This window comes from Quercus suber, unplaced genomic scaffold (genome assembly GCF_002906115.3).
Source record: "Quercus suber isolate HL8 unplaced genomic scaffold, Cork oak 2.0 scaffold_35, whole genome shotgun sequence".
Lineage (NCBI taxonomy): Eukaryota > Viridiplantae > Streptophyta > Magnoliopsida > Fagales > Fagaceae > Quercus > Quercus suber.
The window spans coordinates 221,240-225,203 of NW_027069500.1; positions in this window are offsets into that span (position 1 = coordinate 221,240).

Genomic DNA, 3,964 nt, shown 5'->3' on the forward strand with positions numbered 1-3,964 from the left:
GCATGGAACGCAAGGCGCGAGGCCAAGACGAGATGTTTACCCCACACCACTATGAACCGACAATGAAGGCCGTGAAATCCAACCCTTGTATCTCTCTCCCACTAGAAATTTTAAAACCAGTGGATTGTCATGAAATAATTGTGATCTAATCATAATTTTAACCCTACATGTCAAATATGTTTAATTGTTTAAATTCAATGTGATGTAACTAAGTCACGTCACAATAGTGTAACGAACATTCGCACAATCACAAAAAAGTTTAACCTTGTAATCCATGAAGTAAATACCCTTCGCATGGAATGCAAGACTCAAAGTCAAGACAAGGTATCTATTCACATTACAATAAACTTAACAAAAAGGATTTTTTTGGCACTCCCACTCATTATTTGGGTTTTTCTTTAAATAATTGTGATCTCATCACAACTAATAACTTTGCACTTGATAAAGACTCTAATCTTCTTAGAATCACTAACTAAAATGGAAGCCCTAAACTATTTAGGATTCCTTAAAAACTAATGAATCAAAAATTAGTTATATAAAACTCTATCCTTAATTTACTAGATAAAGTATTCTAATCTCATCAGAAACTATATACCTTTAATTAGAATTTTAATCTTATTAAAAACCTCTAATTAAAATAAATTAAGGACTTTTAATCATAAAACAATTTAGGACTAAGAGTTCTATTTAACTAACAACTTTGATCTCATTAGGTCTTTTAGTTAAATAATGAATAATTAATGTCCTTAACTTTTAAAGGCTATAAAATTAATCACATAGCATTGCTTTTAATCAAAGTTTTAAAACTTAGTCAAAAACAAGTGAAAATTCAAAAAACAAGGCCTTCTTTCGAACCTTTAGCCACAAAAGCATTTTCGTGAAAATCTCGCAACTAAGCTCTTCCCGCGAAAATTGGTTAATGCTAAATTGTGAAAATACAAAATTCAGACAGGAACTTTCACAACTGTCTCGAGACTATTTCGCGAGTAAAGCTTACCCGCGAAACGTTTTGTGCTTCAGAGGCATTTTTTGCGAGTAGCTTCGCGGAAAGTTAACCCACGAAAAATGCATGTTTTCAGTTTTTTATATGGCAAAACTGAATTGTTTTTAGAATTTTCAAGTAACCTTTTTTGACATCTTCATTGTTCTTCCATCAAAAACACTTTTTTGATTTTATCAACAAAGATTTACAAATCAAACATTAGGGTTTTCAATATCAAGATGAGGAACCCTAAAACATTAAGAAAACTATAAATCATAAAAACTTAATCTCCAAAATAACATCACGCCTATATTAATATATGTAATCATAAACTGATTTCACAACCCGGACATGAATCTATATATATATTCATTTAATCCAATGATGTCAAGCACACAATTCCATAGGAAAGGTTCTAGTGCTTCAACTTTTATATGATTAAGCATAACATGGCACCATAAACAAAAGACATGATCATGGGCTTCATGGAATAACACGAACCAATATTGAAAGGAACATCATGTGAAAATATATATTTTAGACTTATAAATTCACATGAATTCACATATGTATATTAATAAACAAATGACAAGAAGTCAAACGGTTGTTCTATATATAGATAAAGTGTAATGAAACACGAAACCAACAGTGTCAGGTTTGTATATCGTTACTAATAACCGTATTCCCATCTTAACGATCTACGTTGATAAGAAACATAGCAATTCCTAACCACCGTGTTCCACTTTAATACAAAGATTAGAAACACACGGCATCTAGTTTTAACAAACAATAGTTTTAAAACAAAATTATGTAGAAACTTTTACTTCAGAAAACTAGAACACCAAGAAAACGTTTTTTTTTTTAATTCTAAAACTCAATCACACGTTATACAAGCATGATATTGAAGACAGCTCTGATACCATTTTTTGGAAAATCTAGTTTTGTATCTCATATAAAACACACAGTGGAAGTAACAAATACGGATCTACTTCATTCATGAAAGATAATATGTATCCTTGAATTCTAGAATAAAGAATAGAAAGTGTACCTTGGTGCGGTGAAATTCAAAACAAAAATTAGAAACACTTGGGCACACTTTTAATCTTCACTCCAATTCCACTTAATACCCAAGACGTGTGGTCTCTCAATCAGTTTCCAAGGAGAGAATAAAAGAGTGTCCAACACTCACATACACCATTTCATTCCTTATATGATCTTAATGAAAAAACCACTTATTTAATTCTATATGTTTCTCTCCTTATATATAACTTATTATCTAATTGGGCTAGCCTTTTGGGTTATTCTAAATGGGCTCTAGTATATGGATTGGAGTGGGACCAAAAGGGAACAAATAAGACACTATCTCCAATGAGTCTTGGGCTTTTCTGTCAACTCTTGACAAGTCCAAAATTACCATTAATTATATTCAATATCACTATATGAATATAATTGCACTCCAGGCTTTATTAATAAATTATATTCCAAAACTTTATTATACATGCAACCCCTTCATTAAAATATTCGTAGTAATACAAAGTCATGAATGTAGACTGTCACTTTGAAGATTACTACATCTTAATCCTTAAGTACCTGGTTTATTCTTTTATGTTATTCATAATATATTTATGAAATCTAATTTCATAAATATATACTTTAGTAACTCCTTACTAAAGTGGTTGGGCCCAACACTCTGAATAACCAAACCCATTAAACTTATCTCAAGGAAATATTTTATATCTCTGTTAAGAAATTATGAATTCAATCTTGAGAATATATGTTCCATCAACACTAAATGTGGCTACTCAACATACTGAGGTTTTGATCGTAACTTATAGATCTCACTCCTGATATATCAAAGCAACCTACATCTCATGATCAGATCTATTATTCTCTCAGGATTTAGAGTTGATGTAAATAGAAGTCGTGAGATTTATTATTCATTTGACAGTCATTAGGAGAATAATAAATCTCACAACGGTCCAATTCAATATGTCTTAAATTTTAAAATATATCAACATATCAAATAGAGGTTTCCACTTCCATGATCAAGACAAATCATCTTAGTTGATACATTATAGTCTTCACAGATGAAATGCCCAATTTCATCAGTGACTACGAACTAAAATTCTGAGTTTACAAAGAACTTGTAATTTATATCTTCTGTGAGTAAATCACATAAATCACATACTATGCATCTCATGGACTAAGTTAATGTCCCATTAGTTCATTTATTGATAGTCTTATATAATTAAACAATTTAATTATTTATGACATGCCAATAAATTGGATTTTAATGCATAAACCCCAACACCTCTTTAGGTTGATGAATGTTTGGGGCAAATCTCTGGCATTGGTCACACTTATTCACATATTCTTGTACTTCTTTTTGCATATTTGGCCACCAATAGCCTTGTGTGAAGGCCCTGTGAGATAAATATCTGCCCCCCGTATGGTTTCCATAAATTTCTTCATGTAATTCTTCTAGGAGTAGCTCAACTGCTTCAGGGTGTATGCATAGCAAATATGGGCCAAAAAGGGATCTCTTATACAACTTTTGGTCCTTAGACAGCCAAAACCGAGAAGCCTTCCTCCGTACCTTGTCAACCTCGGACTTATTCTCGGGCAAGACATCTTCCTTAAGGAATAATACAATAGAATCCATCCAGCTAGGACCCACCCTTATTTGATGGACATGAACCACATTTCCTCTTACCTCATTAGGTTTACATAAGTCCTCCACGAGGATTACCCAAGGTAAACTTTGTGCCGAGGAGGTTGCCAGTGTGGCAAGAGAGTCCGCATGTGTATTCCTACTTCTAGGGATTTGTAATAAATTAAAAGACTTAAATCCAGACTATAAATGTCTAACCTGGCTTAAATATTCCTACATTCTAGGATCTCTAGCTTCCAACTCTCTTTGAACTTGGCCCACAACCAGCTTTGAATCAGAGAATACCTCCACTACCTTTCCACCCATTTTCT